The 19,878-nt window shown below is 35.4% G+C and overlaps 1 protein-coding gene across 12 annotated transcripts in view; it reads left to right on the top strand.

Moving 5' to 3' along the window:
* LOC106877240 (uncharacterized) overlaps positions 1 to 19,878 on the top strand; it is a 156,995-nt gene that overhangs the window by 35,820 nt on the left and 101,297 nt on the right. For 2 of the 12 annotated variants that reach the window (XM_089350313.1, XM_089350306.1), the window contains exon 2: positions 1,880 to 1,985. The exons of the other annotated variants lie outside the window; for them this stretch is intronic. The gene's annotated coding sequence lies outside the window, so the exon portion shown is untranslated. The remainder of the gene's footprint in view (positions 1 to 1,879; positions 1,986 to 19,878) is intronic. 12 annotated transcript variants of the gene reach the window in all.

The following is a 19,878-nucleotide window of genomic DNA, read 5'->3' as shown; positions in this document are numbered from 1 at the left end:
TTAAAATCTTCCACCAAACCTTAGTCACAATTTATGTTCCTAACACTAGCTGAATGATAACTAAGTTATTTTACTAAATTCTTTGTTATATTTAAAGTAATTGAAAGAAACACAGAGCATCTCAAAATAAATACAGTAACGAAAGGGTTAAGATTTATAAAAGAAAAGGTTAAATTCTGTAAATTCAAGTTGAAGTGGAAGAAACAATCATTTAGAGTAATTTTCTACAAATTAGTTTCATACACAATAGAGGAAACACTTGATCTCTAACATTTTGATTCAGTATCATTTATGTTAAAATCCACAAAACTTTGGTATTTTATTTCAGGTATATCATCCTTATTGTTTTAATGTCTGCTTTTCCGTGGTTTCATGGGTCAGATGGAGTTTATTGAGGCAGGTTTTTTTTATGGCCAGATGTCCTTCCTTTTGCCTACCCTCACCTGTTTCCAAGCAAGGTGATATTTCCCCGTGGTCAGATATGTTAACGCAGGATATTGGAAATGAATGACACTGCACGCATGACAGTGACACTCAGTTACAACTATCACGCAATGTCAAGACAAGGAGATAGAAACTTTCTCTCACACACATACACATAATGGACTTATTTTAGTTTTTTTTTCCTATCAAATCCACCTGCAAGGCCTTGGTCAGCCCAGGGCTAAAGTAGGAGACACTTACCTAAGGGGCTGTTACAAAGGGACTAACCCCAAGATCACATAGATGAGAGACAAGCTTGTCAACCATACAGTCATGCTTGTACCTGAAAATGATATATTCATCTATTCACATGCAAAATAAACTATTTGATTGAAAAGCAAGCTTCTTAACCACACAGCCATATATATATATATATATATATATATATATCTGTGTGTGTGTGTGTGTGTGTGTGTGTGTGTGTGTGTATATATATATATATATATATATATATATTAATAATTTAGAGAAGAACCACGATGGTGCAACTCGCACGAAGAAGGAGATCATGTAATTCCCTAACATTATAATATATATATATATATATATATATATATCTGTAAATATAAATATGGCAATTGTCGGGCCATCAATGGCCCGATAACTGAAGAGATGGTGGCATGGGTTTTCACCCCGACATCCGAAACTCAGAGTTTTATCATGGCTACCTAATAATTGTCACATATTATATTTACAGCTAAATTCCTCTATTTACATAATATTGAGGTGTCATTCATTCTTTTGTTGTCTTACCATTTCTATCAATATATATATATATATATATATATATATGTATATGTGATTATAAGATTAATGTTACAGGTGTTGGAAACTTCATCATTTTAGAGATATTAATTTCCACTTTACGTCCGACTTTATTTATGGAGAAGATTCTGCTTCATAAATTCCAATAACGAGATACGTTGTGAGACTTATGATACTGAGCAGCGAAGTTTTGAGATAGTTAACTAGAGTGCATGCATCAATCACTCATCCATACCCCAGGGAGGTCGTAGGTGTATAGAAAAAGCCATGACCGCCTTTCTCCCTCTTTCCCAGCCCTCAGCTTAACTCCTGTTATCTGTCTCCTACCTTCACTCCTTGATGTTGCTAAAATACTCTTTTTTTTTTGTGGTTTTATATACATATATTTTGTTTGGTTTTTCTCTGTTTCTTTTAAGCCACTCTTTCTCAAAGGAGTTGATATAAACAAAATAGTTTAGATAAAGCAAAAGTAGCACAAGTTTCTATTCTGTATATGTGAAATTAAATTTCTAAGAAGGATGGAGTTGGGCAGAAATTTGTTGAACACTAAAACTAGATACATTTTGGTTATTAAATTTCTGATTTCCTTTTTGTTATCATAAATGCTTTTATATTCTTATTGCTTTTTTAGAAATGACCTATATTGAGTGAGAGGGAGAAATACAATCATTTTCAATGGAGATGCTTGTAAACTGATTTTGATCCATTTTATTGATTTTGTTTGCTAGCCTGATTGAGTAAGTCCAGTTTTGTTGCTATATGAGTGTAATAAATGTCAATGTTGAGTTGGCTACCTCTGTGTACTAACACCTATATTCTCACACAATTCTTGTTCTGTTGACTCAGAACAGTAATTTCTGGCATCTGTTATCAGTTGACTACAATCTACTATTTCTGTACTTTAATTATAAATTACTTACTCTTTCTTTTCCCTTGATTACGCTATTTTATTTTTGTCTGGCAAGCCAAATGCAGTGAAGTTATTTTGCTACACTTGGGAAAGACAAGAACGACATGATAGTTCATTTCCACCTCTCTTTAAATCAAACACATATATCTAGTAAAAAAAGGCAGGGAAAAAAATAAAAGAAACTATTCATGGCTGTGTGGTTAAGAAGCTTGCTTTAGAACTATGTGATTTCTGGTTCAATCTCACTGCTGGCATCTTGAGCCAGTGTCTTTTTCTTTTACCCAAGGATGACCAATTCTTTATGAGTGAATTTGCTAGATGGGTGCCCATTGTTTGTGTGTGCTTGTGGGTATGTATCTGTGCTTGTGTTCCTCCCACCACTACACATTGCTTGACAACTGGTGTTGATTTGTTCAGCTAAACCCTTCAAGGTGGTGCCCCAGCATGGCTGCAGTTTAACAACTAAAAACAAGTAAAAGATAAAAGACCCCTTACAAATGAGGCATTTAGTAACAGACCGTTGTAAGTGCCACAACTTGAAAACCGAGAAAAACGAAGTCAAAGTCTCGTGACTTTCAGAATGCAATATCCTGGCAAAGAATGAAATTAGAAAGCTGCTTTTGGTCTTAAAATGACTGTGAAGACCTCCTCTAGTCATTCCACCTATGTAAAATTATTTATGTATGTATCTGAAAGATGAAACAATGACTGCATCTTTCTCATTTTATGGAACATACTGGTACTACGAAATGGTGTATCGCATTGCATGTTTTAGTCATAATACCTTAGAGACCCCTGCAAAGGTATTGTTTATGTTTTAATATACCAAGGTAAGTATCTTTATGAGATAAGTATGACAAGATAGTAAGATAATAGTTCGTTATCATTACAATGGTAACAAGGAATATTAGAAAATGTGCCACAACACCTTGGAAAACGACACAGGGACCATACCAAAGTTATTGATTGAGCGTATGTGCTTACTATGGTGTGTTACTAAACTCTCTGGTCCGAGTTTAGGTGAGCAAGCATCATATCAATAGCGTTGAGACACAATTTTTTACAGCTGGATTTTCAACCTTATTCCAAACCTCACCAGTTCTTCCTCCCAACTTTTTCGGATTCTAGTTGTCGAGACAAAGAAAATGATATCCTAACCTCGAAAATGGCCAGGGTGGTGCTTACAATACTCTGTTATTAAATGCCTCAAATATAGTAAATATCAATTAGTTCAAGTTTTCCTAATGAATCGTATTCATCTGTGTGATTAGTGCTGGTCACTTTCAGAGAGATAGAAAGATAGATAGATAGATAAATAGAGAGAGCGGGGGGAGATATCTATCATATATTAGAATAGTTTCTAGTTTTCCTTTGTGTTCATGAGAGAATTGAAGCTGTCACGAGGCTGCATGCAAGCTTATGCAATCACCCAGCTGTTTAGTATTGAACTGTAATTTTCTTTGGTACCTATTAAGACAGACAAATCATTACTAGGGGTTAGGAAAAGAACTATTTACTCGTCAGCTAGTAGGCCAGTATTTTCATTAGTAGGCTAATATTTAATTGATCCAGCCAGCTATGACTGGTTTATTAAAGTTTTTCTTCTATTTCTTTTTTTTTTTTGTTTTTGTAATGAGGTTAAAGCAACAGAGCTTTGGTGGTTTGAGAAATTATAATGTCAATTAAACTAGTTAATTTTGATTGCTTGCTAAACGAATTTACATATTTCTTTGTGCATTGCATTTCCAGGCCATCTTCTATGTCACACACCATTATTAAGTAATAGAAAGGAAAATAAATTATATTTCTTCTCTTTATAATGCATGATCAAAACCTATTTTTTTTCACTTCAGTTTTTATTATATTGACTCTTGTTGACACAGGACGCTTTATAATTTTAGTGCTTCCTTCAATTTTAGTTTTGTATTCAATTCTACTCTTAATCTCATTCATAATTTAGCAGAGTGGAGTTGTTTTCTGGTGAGAGGCTTTTTTTCATCTCAGCCCCATTGAATGAAATGAAAGGGTTTGGTTTTGAAGTTGAAACTGTGAGTGAATTTTGGTTGAGGGAAACTGAAGTAAGCCCAATACACACACACACACACACACACACACACACACACACACACAAGTGTGTGTGTGTGTGTGTGTGTGTGTGTGTGTATATATATACATGCATACATATTAATCAAAATATACAGTATTATATATCCATTACAGCTGATCTTACCAATTGGTTTCACACTAGGTATTCAGGGTATTAAGTAACAGCCCGATTATGTAACCTTGTACTCATCAGAGGTAGCTGTTATGAAATGAAATATGGTGACTACTCTCTATTGTTGGGGATGAATAGACACATCAGGTTTATGGTTGTTGTGAAAAAATCTTTTTCATGAAGCAAATTGAGCAGGGGATTGAGTTAAGAGGGGTGGTTTTGTTGCTAGTCAGCAAGAGTTTTATACACACACACACACACACACACACACACACACACACACACACACATATATATAAACAATGCACACACACACACTAAATAAAATCATGGCTGTCCATTCATACAGGCAAGTCTTCTACATCTCTCTCACAGCTGAGAGATCCTAAGCATCCAGTACATACTGTAAAGTGGTTGGTATTAGGAAGGGCATTCAGCTGTAGAAACCATACCAAAACAGATAACTGGAGCCTGGACAGCTCCCCAGCTAGCCAGCTCCTATCGAACCATCCAGTCCATTGCCAACATGGAGAAATGGATGTTAAATGATAATGATGGTGACCATAAAGTTTGAGCACATGGGAAATAGCACAAATATTCTTGTGGAATGGGTTCCTCACTCACCGACCAGATATTAGCCCCCTCGACTTCTTTTTCTGGAGTGTACTGAAAGAGGAAGTCAAATTGACAAACGTGGAGTTACTGCGTCGCGTTCATGTGAATCTCACAAAATGCATCAAACTCTACATCACTAATGGTGGTAACCATGTTGAAAATGTTGTTCATTGATGTCGTTGAATAAAATTATTGAACATAGGCATTTTCACATATGCATCCAGACTTTATGGTCACTGTATATTTGCGTATCTGTTATTTTTTCAGCACATGAATTTTTAAAACATCAATTTATTAGTTGCATTTGTTATTTTTGTTCTTCTGGTTGGCCTCAATCATACAGACCAAAAGAGATTTAGCCATAAACAGTCCATCCTTTTCTCGGGCAATATTTATTGAGGTCAAGGCAGTGAGCTGGCAGAAACATTAGCATGCTGGGCGAAATGCTTCGTGGTATTTCGTCTGTCTTTACGTTCTGAGTTCAAATTCTGCCAAGGTTGACTTTGCCTTTCATCCTTTCAGGGTTGATGAATTAAGTACCAGCTACATTCTGGGGTCGATCTAATCAACTAGCCCCCTCTGCCAAAATTTTGGGCCTTGTGCCTAGAGTAGAAAAGAATATTTATTGAGGACAGTTGTAGGAAATTTAACTGAACATTTTTACTGTAGGAAAATTTGCTATAAGGAATTTAGTTTCAAATGATCTCATCATGTATTTTTAATGTTTGACATTGAATAAAGACTTATTTAATGCTTTTATAAAACCTTTTATCATTAATTATATTTGTCATTAAAAAAAATGCTGACATGATACACTTTATCATTGTCCATTCGGCAAATTTGTCATTTGTGAATTTTCCTATACAGCGAAATTTCTTATGGTGAATTTTCAGGACACAGTTGAGAACTACACTATTATTGTGTCCCTCTCTTTTCAAGTTGGAAGAGTACAATTTGTGGGTTGTTTTGCTGCTATTTCTAGCAGATCGACTGACTATATACAGGCTTCCTCATTGGCTCAAATATATATTAGTTATACAAATGGAAAAACAAATGGTCATTCAATATGGATGGTTTGAAGATTTAGTCAGTGTATAATGAGTTAAATGCAGATAGTGTTATAGTACTGTAAGTGTAGATGGCATTATGGCACATAAATGATGGCACTTGCAGAACTTGATGGTACCTATGGCAGTGGTGAACCGAAGAAAGTTTTGAAGTCTGAGAAGTCAAATCTAAGAATTTTGGGCATCTCAGATGAGATGATGTTTGGTTGGGATGAATAAGAAGATATTATATTGAAAGCTCACCCAACCTATATCAACAAAGAAAATCCAACAGAATGTGATATGACGATGATACACACCAATTTGATTGATTGATTGATTTATTGGTATGTTTTACTTAGATATTGCTTTCTGCAAGAATTTCTTCCTTGAATCCCTCTTTAATTGTTGGGTATAGCAATTACAGCTGTTTTTGTTGTTACAACTGCTTTACAAGTTGATGTTTTGTCACATGTAGTTGTTATTGTTGTTAGCATACAACATTTGTAGTGGACACAGCATGTGCAAAAAAATAAAGAAACTTGGGCCTTATAGGATCTTTTCTAGCGTTTCTTCTGGCTTTAAATTTTGAGTCAGGCATCAGTTGAGCACAGGGGTTGTTGTAATTGACTAGCCTCCACCCCACTCTTTATTTCAGGCCTTCTGCTTATAACAGAAAGAATTATTATTATCATTATATATGGACAGTGAGCTGACAGAATCGTTAGCACGCCAGGCAAAATGCCGAGCAGTATTTCTTCATTTACATTCCGAGTTCAAATGCCACTGAGGTCGACTTTGCCTTTCATCCTTTCAGGGTCAATAAAATAAGTACCAGTACCAGTCGACTGGCTCCACTTCCCTAAAATTTCAGGCCTTGTGCCTATAGTAGAAAGGATTATCATTATATATGGACAGCAAGTTGGCAGAATCATTAAAATGTTTGTAGTATTTCTTCCTGCTCTTTACTTATGAGTTCAAATACTGCTGAGATTGATTTTTGACTTTCAACCTTTCGAGATCAATAAAATAAAAACCACTTGAGTACTGGGGTCGATGTCATTGCTTATTTCCCTACCCCCAAATTTCAGGCCTTGTGCTTATAGTAGAAAGGATTATTATTAATATTATTGTTATATAAAGGCAGTGACAGAACATTAGAGGAAGGTCAACTTTGCCTTTCATCCTTCCAGGATTGATAAAATAAAGTACCACTCAAGCTCAAGTCCTGGGGGTTGATTTAATTGACTAACTTTTTTCCTCCCAAATTTCAAACCTTGTGTCTATATTAAAAACAACTAATGCTCTTTAGGGCAGTGGATTGGCAGAATCATTAGAGCATTGAGCCTTGTAGTATTTCTTCTGTTTCTTTTTTTTTTCTTTTTTTTCCAAGTCTAAACCCTAGTAAGGTTTGACTTGAACTTTATCATTTCATCTTTCTGCAGTTGATAAAACAGAATACCAGTTAACTACTGGGGTTGATTTAATTGACTACACCTATTCCCTGGAGATTTCTGGCTTTGTGCCTGTGTTAAAAAACAATTACTGTTAGTATTCATTACTGTTTTCTGTTAGCTTTATTATTCTTATTCATCCTAGCTCTACTCTGTACTCTTTCTGTCTCCATCCAAATACAACCACTATTGTTTACATGATATCTGTATGTTGGTAAGAAATATATGAGACAGTTACAGAATTGATAGATACATTTCATACATGCAGGTGTATTTCTAGCTCAGTACTAAGTCGGTTGAGTTACCAGGAGCTGATCTTGCTCACTGTCTACTTCACACATGTACTCGTTTCATCCTTTTCTTCCTACATTCTTCATATTGACTGAGTTTGGTTCAGTTTCCCCAACCTGCTGCTTCCAAACACTAACATGACAGAATCCTCTTTTTGGTTCTTTTCCCAATCATAATTAATTAAATCACTCCTTTAGTTTGCTTAAAAATTCCAAACTCTATTATCAACATTAGAAATATTATCTGTCAGAAAATAACTAATTAAAAAAAAAAAGATATTAGAGCAGAGAAAAGTTTTCCCAATTAATTAAAGGTTAATGTTTATATCAAATTATATAACTTAGCTGTAATTATCTGTTTCTATTTTGTATTCTTTGCATTACTTTTTCCTTAATATTTTGGCAATAACCACGATGAAAGTTGGCAATAACTATTTTGTTGTCTATGTGCCACATATTAATTTATTGATTGTTGTGCGAGAGGATTCAATCTCAGTGATGGAAACCCATCAAATTACTTGTGAATTCTCTCCTAGTTTGGTTCTCCACCATCAAATTGTTCTCTTTATTTTCTCACTTGTTCAGTTGCCAGGTAACTGAGAAAAGAGTTTTGTTGAATAGCCAGTCACGTTTGAACAAATCTATGGCATAGACACATGCCATGCTTCAGTCTAGTTTAGTACGTTTAGTAGTTCATTATATGGAGTGTTGTGGTGTAATGTGACAGTCTAGTCATGTAGTTACTGTTTTCTGGAACACTCTGTTTACATATGATTGAAAGGAGTGACTAGAAACTTGCTCAGAATGGGCCATTTTGTGATGAAATGCAAGTTCAACCCTCTCCAACCAAAAGGTTGATATTTCATATACTAGTTGAGTAACTGCTCATTTATCATCGTCCTCATCATCATCATCATTTAGCCTCTGTTTTCCATGCTAATATAGGTCGGATGGTTTGACTGGATCCAACGAGTTGAGGGTCTATGTTGAACTCCAATGTCTGCTTTGGCATGGTTTCTATAGCTTGATGTCCTTCTTAATGCCAGCCCTCTATAAAGAGAGCAGTGAGAGCGCTTTTTGTAACAGTAGCACTAGTGAGGTCCTCAAGTAATTTGCAAGAAAAGGTAAAAAATAACCCCTTCTCCCTGACTGAGAAGGGTTGTTGTAGAGAAGGAAGTATTATTCTGCTTGGTGTCAAGAGGTTGAAGTGTGATAGAGGGACAGGCACAGAGTTCTCATAGAAGAGATACATGGCTACTCCACATTATATAAGAGTCGATGGGAGTAGATACAAAGAAGTTAAAGATGATGGCAAAGTGTCAGGGCCTAGTCTCTAGGTACAAGAAAGTGGTTCTGAGACAATCAACTTCAGTTAATTGAAATTACATTTGCCTTAGTGACAGATGTTATTCAAATCTGATCAAGGAAAAAGGATGATTACTCTGGAATATTTATTTATTTATTTTTTTACCTTTTAGCCAAAGAAAGAAGGCCAGCATTCAGGATCCTTAATTTTTTCAGGGTCCCTAAAACTCATTTGGTGAAGATGTGTGGCATAGTGGATAAAGTGTTACACCCTCAATCACAAGATACTGGTTTCGATTCCTGGACTTGGCAGTGTGGGGTGTTCTTGAATAAAACCTTTCCTTACACATTGCTCCAGTTCACTTAGCTGTAAATGAGTAACCATGCACCAGACTGGCATCCTGTTGTGATCTTGGTCGCTTATACGCCATAGAAACCAGATAACTGGCCCTATGAATCCTATGACTTGAGACTATAATTTCCAGAGGTTGGTGATGGTGATGATGATAACAATGATGATGATGATACTGATTAGAAGATGGGAGGAAGATATCCTCAAATTGGAGACATGATTTGAATGTTAACGACTGATTGAACTTCACTAAAGACACCGAGGGATCAAGCGGTCATGTTAAGATTAAGTCTGCTGCCCCAAATCTCGGAATGTAAAGCGGCAGAACAGCTGCTGCAAGGCATTCCTATCTCATGCTCTGATAGTTTTTCCCAGTCACTGTTCTATACCGTTACTTTATTTTATGAAAGACAAAGCAAAGATGACCTCTTTGGGATTTGAACTTGGAGCACAGAGAACTAGAACAAAGACATTGTCTTATAATAAGCCCACTGGCTATTTGCGACACCAATTTAGTTCAGTTATGTACTGGCAATAACCACAATGAAAGTTGGCAATACCTATTTTCTTGTCTATGTGCCACATATTAATTTATTGATTGTTGTGTGAGAGGATTCAATCTCAGTGATGGAAACCCATCAAATTACTTGTGAATTCTCTCCTAGTTTGGTTCTCTGATCAAGCACTGATATATTACTAACGGAGAAATCACTATTGTCTCTAGCTTTCAGGTATTTACCACTGACAAAGCTGAAATCACACGATCTCATAATCCTAGCACTGATGGTAGAGGATTATCTCCTGCTAGTGATATAAACACGAGTGCCTATATGCACCACAAGTTCATATGAGAAGTTCTCTTGTGGTAACTATCACAGTATCCTGTGTTCTAACACAACGTCCACTTTTAAGTGGGGATAACATTATTACATTATTTTTTGTAGAATTCCTAATAATAATTAATTAAAAAATATGGGGTTTTTGAAACATCAAATGACTATGGAAGTCCAGTGGGGTTGAATTGGAATTAAAGGGTTCCATAAGTAAAAGAAAAAAAAATGATTGATGTAATCTGTAGCAAAAGAGATACCATGAGGGATGAGCTGTAAAACTAGCTTGATCAATGTTGTTGTTGTTGTTGTTGTCATTATTATTATTATGATGATGATGGGGGGGATGGTGGTAGAAGTGACAGTAACGGTGGCTGATGAGACCTAAATGTTCTATTATTGGTTCAAGCTATTTTATCTGAAATTTGACAAAATATATAAATGAAATTTCATTTGATAAACTTTATCAATATCATCATATGAATATTCATGTTGTTAAACATGGTGAATGCAATTCATTTCAAAAATAAAAACATTTAAACATTTTTGTATCCAATGCTTTAGCATGGGTTAAATAACTGTGCCTTTGTATATATTATTCGTGTGGAATTTCTAACTACATTGCTTCTCATAATGTGAAGAATTCAACCTTAAAATGAATGCAGTATCTCTTTTCCTCTTGTGTTGTATAGCTGTTTTTTAAAAATATTTTATTTTGTTTTTATATTTTATTTTGAAACTAATGTACCTTGTTGCTGTCAATGATGGAATTCTGTGGCAATAAAATGTAACCTCGAGCGAAGCAAGAACTGAAGGCACCAACTGATTCTGATGTCTTTCATAATTAACTGCATCTTGGCATTGTAACTTAAATAACTTGGCTTCGTCTCAAATATATGAACATTGAGCTTGGCAGTTTGTTGCATCTAGATCGCTTGTCTTCCTAATGTTTGTGAGAGAAGTGGAAGCAATCCTAGTCTTTGGGTGAATAGCTAATAGTGTAGAAGCCTTTAGAAGCCTTTGGGATACCTGTGACGTTTCACTGATTTACATTTCATTTTCCTTTTTTAAATGTTTTTATTTGTATTATGTTAGCAGATTTTGTGATAGTGTTTCAGAACAATATAGCCATCCTTCTAACTACTCTAAATATTTTGTTTGTTTACTCTTTTACTCTTTTACTTGTTTCAGTCATTTGACTGCGGCCATGCTGGAGCACCGCCTTTATAGTTGACCAAATCGAACCCAGAGCTTATTCTTTGTAAGCCTAGTACTTATTTTATTGGTTGTCAAGCGATGCTGGGGGAACAAACAAACATAAACACACACATACATATATATATATATATATATATATACATATATATATATATATATATATATATATATATATACATATATATATATATATATATATATATATATATATATATATATACGACGGGCTTCTTTCAGTTTCCGTCTACCAAATCCACTCACAAGGCTTTGGTTGGCCCGAGGCTATAGTAGAAGACACTTGCCCAAGGTACCACACAGTGAGACTGAACCTAGGACATGTGGTTGGTAAGCAAGCTACTTACCACACAGCCACTCCTGCACCTATTTGTTTGTTTATTTATTTATTAGTTAGAAGAGACTAAGACAAATAAAGTTTCTTATCTGATGGTACAACATTGTGCCAGTTACAGTTTATGAGTCTTATATCCTAACTGCAAGAGATAATAACCAAATTCCTTCAGATCATTCACTACCATCTTAAAAAGGGAAGTATTCTAAGGTATAGCAAAAGAAGGGATGATAATGATTGAAATATCTCTTGCTCATAAATCAGGGCTGAATTAAAGCTAAACAACTACAACAACAAGAACACCATAGATGTTATTTAAATACTAATCTGGTTTGTGTTTAACAGTGTAGGAGGTCAGTTTTGCTCATGCAAAGCCAAACTGGGTCAACATTAACTGATCATTCCTGAGAAGTTGGTTAACTTCTAGCTTATATGGCTGTGTGTGTAGGAGATGGTGTCATGAACTACAACAATGCTAAATCTAATGTTGTCTTGAAATTTAAGATTTAGAACACGAACACATAGTTTAAGAAACTGTGGTGATTTTCGAGCAGATACTTTGGTTTTACAAATTAGTGATCATTGCCAGAGCAGCTGTCTGGCTTCTGTGCCTGTTGCATGTAAATAGCACCATTTGAGCGTGATCATTACCAGCGTAGCCTTACTGGCACGTTAGAAAACATTCGAGTGACGTCGTTGCTAGTGCCACTAGCATTTTGAGCATGGCTGTTGCCAGTAAAACCTGACTGGCCCTTGTGCTGGTGGCACGTAAAAGCACCCACTACACTCTCGGAGTGGTTGGCGTTAGGAAGGACATCCAGCTGTAGAAACTCTGCCAGATCAGATTGGAGTCTGGTGCAGCCATCCGGTTCACCAGTCCTCAGTCAAATCATCCAACCCATTTACATTGTTTGTGGTTTTTGGAAAGGTAACACTGTCATGGTTCTCATTTCTTTTCCCACTAAGATCTTAAGGTTCTTGCATATTTAGAGCTGGTAATAGGCAGTCTTTTAATATAACTTCTCTGTGACATGGTTATCTCTGCCTGTTTTATTATGGTTACATCTTTATTTCTTTTGATACCAACCTGCCTGAAACTGCCCTTGGTTCTATAATACAAATTCCCTCTTGGTCACAAGTTTTCTCAGTCAGAGTTAACCTGAGGCTAAATAAAATTAAAACAATATTAATTTAATCCTTTCATTATGATGTTTCTGCTGAAATATGCTTCATTTGTTTCAGTTGATTTGGAACTAGTAAAATAACTTTGTGAATGTTAATTCTGATGTTTGGAACATAAAATTAACATGGAATTTTGATGGAAGGGTTAAATTGCTTTAACCTTTTAGCATTCAGATTACTCTGTCAAATGTAATGCTCAGCTATTGACATTGCTTTGAATTAATCATTCATTATCTTGTAGCTCCAAGATTTTTATGATGGAGTAGTTTAGTTTCAGAATGTCATTGCAGGGTAGGTGTGAGGGGCCAACTCTGGCTGGGTGGAACAAAAAACAAGTAGAATATTTTAGGACAGATATGGCCAGTTTAAATGCTAAAGGGTTAAAGCAGGAAAATTGCATCATAGAACTAGGGATGGCCAGAGGTGGGTTGGCATAATAAGGATTAAAACGGAATCAACTTATGGTATATATCTAATGACTTCAGTGATCTTTAATCAGATCCCATTTTTTGTTATGCAATTATCTTTTACTTGCCACAATTAATATGTCAAAATACCAAAGAATATCTAAACCAAATAAACCTAGTTAATCATTTGGAATTTAAAGTCAGATGTATACTTATGCTACTCTCATCATTAAAGTCATCTACAGAAATCATTAATTTGGTATTGAATAGTGCTTTACAAGCAGCAGAGAGAAGCAGCAATGAAGACTGCTTACAATGATCTCTGCACCTGCTGGTTGTTATACCACTCCCAGCTGAACATATCCATACATCTTCTTCCAATTCTCTTGTCAGCTCCATTGCTACTCATCACTTGTAATACTGTGCTTTATACTTTGGGTGTGGTAGAAAAGATTGATGTCAGTGCAAATGGTGAACGTTATGATTGTAGTTGTGAAGGTTATTATGGTTTCGATGATTGTACTGATGCTGTTGTTGAGTCCATAAATGAAGAAACCTACTTGTTGTTACTGGAAGCATTAAGAAATCTATAAATACTGTTATATTCACATGGAATACCTCTGTCGTAGTTTCATAAACATACAAATGCATGCACACATCCACACCAGTTTGTTATGAAATGAAATACTGTAGCATTCACTGTATTTTAATTACATTAACATTTTAGGGTTGTGCTGCTTTTTTTGTTTTACCTCCAAATTACATATAAAGATGATAAACTCGGGAGTTGCTTGGTAAATGATTTGATCTGAGAATGTTTGTTCAACCTGAAGCAATAACATCATTAAGGAATCCCGTTATCTATTTAAAATCATGCAATCCACCCCTCTACAGATTTTGCATGTTTTTTCGAAATAATATTTTTAGATAGTATTTTCTACCACTTTCATTCATTTCTTAATAATATCCTGTACTGTATTAAGATGGCGAGCTGGCAGAATCATTACCATGCTGGACAAAATGCCACTAAGCATTATGTTCTGAGTTCAAATCCCACTGAGGTTGACTTTGCCTTTCATCTTTTTGGGGGTCGATAAAATAAGTATGAGTGGAACACTGGGGGTCAATGCAATCAACTAGACCCAACCCCCTAAAATTTCTGGTCTTGTGCCATAATTTGAAATCAATGTTGTGTACAGTATTCACTTATTTATTATTAATAATTGTATACCATTTATTCCTTAATGATATTGTATATTCAGAGCAGACCTTCAAAACAGAGGGAAAATCATTGAGAAGGTCGTGAATAGCAACGAAAAGATTTGTCTAACAAATAACTGATTGATTGTTTAATCAACTAATTAAACAAATGATCAATTTGTTAGTTGGGATCTTTGTAGTTTGAGTCACTGCATATCGAAATCTTTAAAAGGTTTTTTTTTTTTTAATGTAGCATATAGATGTAATTTGTGATACTGAATCCAAACTTGTTATTCATTTATTCCAGAAAAATTTTGCGAAAATGTTACAGGTGTTCAGAATCTGATAATTTTTCAGAATTTTCAACCAATCAGAAAACAACATATTTGCTGCCTCTTCCATCATCTGTCACTGTAGTGAGAAGGTGGGGAGGAGTCAAAACAAACAATTATGAAAATCGTGGTGGTTACACTCCTTGTGCACATGCGCAGCATATTTGGTTACTACGGAAACAGAGTTCCTTGCTTACTATGCTAATAAAACTTCATGGTGATGTGTAAAATACTCACTTCTGATTGGCTAAAATACTCAAACTTTGCAAATTTTAAAAGCTAATAACTTTTTAATTATAAATTTAAAGGAAAAATGAATTTCATTTTCATAATAAGTATACAAAACTTAATCCATATTCCACATTTGAAAACAGTTGGAACAAAATTGGAGATAATGATTCAAGCCACAAAGAGCTGTTAGTTGGTTAGATATTAACTAGCATGGAAGGTGGACTTTAAATGATGATGATGATGATGAATATTGTATACTATAAAGTGTCAAAATGTTTTGTAGCACTCCTGTGACCTGGTCACTGATACACTTCCACTGCCTGTTGACTCAGTTTTTTAGACAGGTTTTTTATCAGCTACTGAAAGATTTCTTTGTATATATAAATTTTTTTATTGATTTCTTAATTTTGTTCCTCTTTGTGTCATCTTCCTTTAAACAAGTCAGTGGTTAATGTCTCACCACATCTCAGTTTGATTTATAAAGTAATTCTTTTAATATCTGGTCAGCTGTTCATTTGTGGGTGAATGACCTTTGTTTATTTTCATTTTCTCACAGAACCAGTTCTTACTTTCAACTCCTCTTTGTTTTCCTCCCCCCCTCCCATCCCATTCCCATTTCTTATATTACTTCCGAAGTAATTCTGGATTGTAAGTTTTCAGTTCAAATTCTGTCAAGATCAACTTTGCCCTCAATTCTTCTGAGGTCAATAAAATATATTATCAATCAAGTACAGGGATCTATTTAATTGATCCCTGTACCCACTCCCCAAAATTTATCATCTTATACTGGTGTTATAAACTATTATTATTATTATTCATTTGTATTGTCCTGTCTTTGTCTCCTCATGTAATTTTATGTAAGCCCCTGTGGCCAATAAAAAGAATTATTATTATTATTATTATTATTATTATTATTGTTCAGTAGTTTTATTTTTATAACGTGCTTTCACTTCACTACCGAGCGCAGCTCTGTGTGCCTTGGGTATGTGTTGTGGTTTGCTGTGATGCTCTTATGGTTACTGTATTGAAAGTGTTTTGTGTAGGATGTGTGCAGTGCCCAGTAGTGCAATTTTCTGTATGTTGTATATGTTTGTAAGTCCTGGTGTTTTTGTTATGTATTTGTCTGAATATTTTTTATTATACCTAAGGCGCCTACTATGATAGGAATTGTTTCTGTTTTTAGATTCCACATTCAAGTTACCTCTATTTCCAGGTCTTTGTATTTTGAAAGTTTCTCCATTTCTTTTAGGGAAACATTGTCATCTGCCGGTATTGATACATCAATTAGAAAGCATTTTTTTTCTTCATGATCTTTGACAACTATATCTGGTCTATTGGCCTTGATTTCTCTATCTGTGTGTATTGGCAAATCCCAGAGTATGGTTGCTTTCTCGTTTTCTGTGACCTTTTGTGGCGTGCTTAACCTCCCAAGCTAACCTGTCATATCTATCGACTTCTCTTTCTTCCTTATTGCATACCTTATTATTATTATTATTATTATTATTATCATTATTATGACTGTTGCATATCCAGCCCATTTAAGAGTACCCCTGATGTGTCAGGTGATATGATATGCTTGAGAAGACCTGTTGAGTCAAGTAAAACCAAAATCATAGCTGTGGCCAGTGCTCCTTAACTAGCTCCTGTTCTGGTGGCATGTTCTGGTGCCCAACTGGCTCCTGTGCTGGTGGCACGTAAAAAGCACTATCCGAACGTGATCAATGCCAGGCCCGCGTGACTGGCTCCTGTGCCGACTACACCCACTACACTCTCAGAGTGGTTGGCTTTAGGAAAAAGCACCCACTACACTCTCAGAGTGGTTAGCTTTAGGAAGGGCATCCAGCTGTAGAAACATTGCCAGATCAGATTGGAGCCTGGTGCAGCTGCTGGCTCTCCAGATCTCAGTCAAACCGTCCAACCCATGCCAGCATGGAAAACAGACGTTAAACGAAGATAATGATGATGATGATGACTGTTTTCCTTTTCTAAGGGTTCGGAGGGTTGACTGGTTGGAGACAAAGTATGTTTATAATATTTGCCCATAATAATAAAATCATCAATGCAGACTTCATTAGAGCTTGAACAACATTAAATATTTGTTAAGTGGCAATGTGCTATATAATTAATGTAATTAAGCTTTTGTGATCATATTTCTTATGAAATACACTATCCATGTATTTAATTTAATTTTAAAATACTGAGGGATTTAAAGTGATTTAGTAAAGTAACTAATTTCTCCATTATTAAGTTGGTTTGGAATGTAACAAAAGGTTTTCTGCAGGTGGTACTTAAAACATGCACTTTAAAACGGATGGTTTTGTATTACAGAACCTAATAGTGAGGGTTCACAACCTTGTAGTTAGAGTACTGAACTCAACAATTGCAAGGTTATAGTTTCAATTCCTGGACTGGGTGGTGCATTGTGTTCTTGAGCAAGACTCTTCATTTCATGTTGTTTCAGTTCACTCAGCTCGTGAGAATGAGTAACCCTATGATGGACTGGTTTCCTGTTTGGGGGGAGGGGCGGGGTTGTGATTTCAGTCATTTACATGCCATGGAAACCAAGTAATTGGCCCTATGATTCCTAGGACTTGAGCCAATAAAGTCCAAGGGTTGACAATAATGAGCCTTTGACCATGTCAGGTGGGTTCATATCTAAAGCTTCAGATAATCATATTATTATTGTTTCATAAAAAAATATAGATCTTTGGATTATTATGTTTCCTTAACATTTGTGTTTATAACATCTTTTTATTTCTCCTCCAGGTCTTTATTGGATTATCTAATGATAATCCAATACAGTCCACTCTGTAAAGTGGTTGGCATTAGGAAGGGCATCTAGCTGTAGAAACCATGCCATAACAGACAGTGGAGTTTGGTGCAGTCCTCTGGCTTGCCAGCTCCTGTCAAACTGTCCAATCCATGGAAAATAGACATTAAATGATGATGATGATGATACCAATGGAGAGAGAATTTGTTTTGTTTTTCAAACTGACAGAAATAGAAGCCAAATCTCTCTGTAATCACACCTTACTGTTTTAAAAAAGAAAGGACACATTGTATGCTTTGTATCTGAAAGAATATGGGATTACATGAGTGGAGCATCCTTGATCTGCTTGATTAGGGCTAAATAAATGCTGTTAAACATATTAGAGTAATGGCATGTAAAGCATAAATACATTTGAAATTGTTTTATCTGTAGTATTTCAAGATAAAAATTGTTACTCTTCATCACTCCTCTTTTAAAACGTTTTTTTTTTTAAAGCTAGGCTTATTCAAAGCCTTCACACAGTGTCACCAACAAACACTTTCTACTTTCTTCTCCCCAGTTGCAACCAAGTTTTCTGGTCCCTTATCAAAACGATTTAAACCAATTTTGTGAAATTCTCTTATCTGTTACTGATCTAGATGACTCAGCTCTGTTTTAACAGTTTCCATCCCAAAAATGTCACTGCATTTTTCTTGTATTGCTTCCTCTTCTATTTGCACACATATGACAATACCCCCCCCTCCTGCACACACAGGTATTTTCTTCCCATGTATAACATAACCAAGACTGCATCACATAGGACTAGATTTCCCCTTTATTACTAGAAATAATAGTTGTTAACCTATTCAATGCATGAGTTCATGTCCTGTTAAGATAATGGCTTTTCTGATTTGGGCACAAAACCAGAAAGTTTAAGGGGAGGGGTTTGGTTGGTGCTATTGACTCCAGTACTTGACTGATTTTTTATTTTGTTGACTACAGAAGGATGAAATGCAATGTGGAATTTGAACTCGGAATGTAGAGGCTTGGAATAAATGCCACAAAGTATTTTTCTGATGCCCTTACAGTTCTTATCTACTCTAGGCACAAGGCCTGAAATTTTTGGGGAGGGGGGTGCAGTCGATTAGATCGATCCCCAGTATGCAACTGGTACTTAATTTTTCAACCCTGAAAGGATGAAAGTCAAAGTTGACCATGGTAGAATTTGAACTCAGAACGTAAAGACAGATGAAATACCGTTAAGCATTTCGCTCGGCGTGCTAATGTTTCTGCGAACTTGCTACTCTTACAGTTCTACCAATCCACCACCCTAACCCATGTTAAAATAACCCTTTCTGCTACAGGCACAAGGCCTGAAATTTTGGTATGAGGAGTTAAGTTGATTACATCGACTCCAGTATTCAACTGGTACGTATTTTATCGATCCCGAAAGGATGAAAGGCAAGGTTGCACTTGTTAGAATCTGAACTCGGAATGTAAAAATGGATGAACCCACATTAAACTAATGCTCACAAATATGGGATGGTATACCAACTATATCAATGAACAGGTGTCAAACTGATGAAAGAGTCTCTATGTGGTTAGTTGAACTTCTAGAAATAACAGCTAAATCTCCCTCATATTGTAAACCTACCAACTTAAATAAGGAAAGGACTCATGGGAAAATGTAGATTTATTAAAAGGGGGGATAGTTACAACATCAATACTTTTGGTTGTGGGTCTGGTTGATCAAGGCCGATTTGATGCTAAATAGTAATTTACATTCACCTAAAACAAAGTTGTATATATTAACCATTATGTAACAGACAAATAAAAAGCAAAGAGAAAGAAAAAAATTAAGTTGCAGTTGTTTCAATTAATTAAGAGTTATGGACTGTAAATAATTAAAGAAAGAAAAAATTATATTTGTTTTTAATGTCTC

This window comes from Octopus bimaculoides, chromosome 4 (genome assembly GCF_046866305.1).
Source record: "Octopus bimaculoides isolate indiv1 chromosome 4, ASM4686630v1, whole genome shotgun sequence".
Classification (NCBI taxonomy): domain Eukaryota; kingdom Metazoa; phylum Mollusca; class Cephalopoda; order Octopoda; family Octopodidae; genus Octopus; species Octopus bimaculoides.
This window is presented reverse-complemented; position numbering and strand designations above follow the sequence as displayed.